Source organism: Chiloscyllium plagiosum, chromosome 19 (genome assembly GCF_004010195.1).
Source record: "Chiloscyllium plagiosum isolate BGI_BamShark_2017 chromosome 19, ASM401019v2, whole genome shotgun sequence".
NCBI lineage: Eukaryota > Metazoa > Chordata > Chondrichthyes > Orectolobiformes > Hemiscylliidae > Chiloscyllium > Chiloscyllium plagiosum.
This window is the reverse complement of record NC_057728.1, coordinates 538,931-539,193: the sequence shown is the minus strand read 5'-3', so window position 1 is coordinate 539,193 and position 263 is coordinate 538,931.

The following is a 263-nucleotide window of genomic DNA, read 5'->3' as shown; positions in this document are numbered from 1 at the left end:
GGCCACTGCAGCGGACAGCTGAAACTGACAACCGGAAGCGGCAGGGACAGGCCACTATAAATGCCGGAGGAAACACCACAGAAGCGCTTCACAGGGGCTCCCAAGCACTGAGGATGTCACCTAGACAGGGGACGAAATGTTTGCAACAAAAACTTCCAGCTCGGCGAACAGAACCACAGCAACGAGCACCCGAGCTACAAATCTTCTCACAAACTTTGAATACAGTCAATGTTTCAGGCTTGACTCTTCATCATGATCTCTCA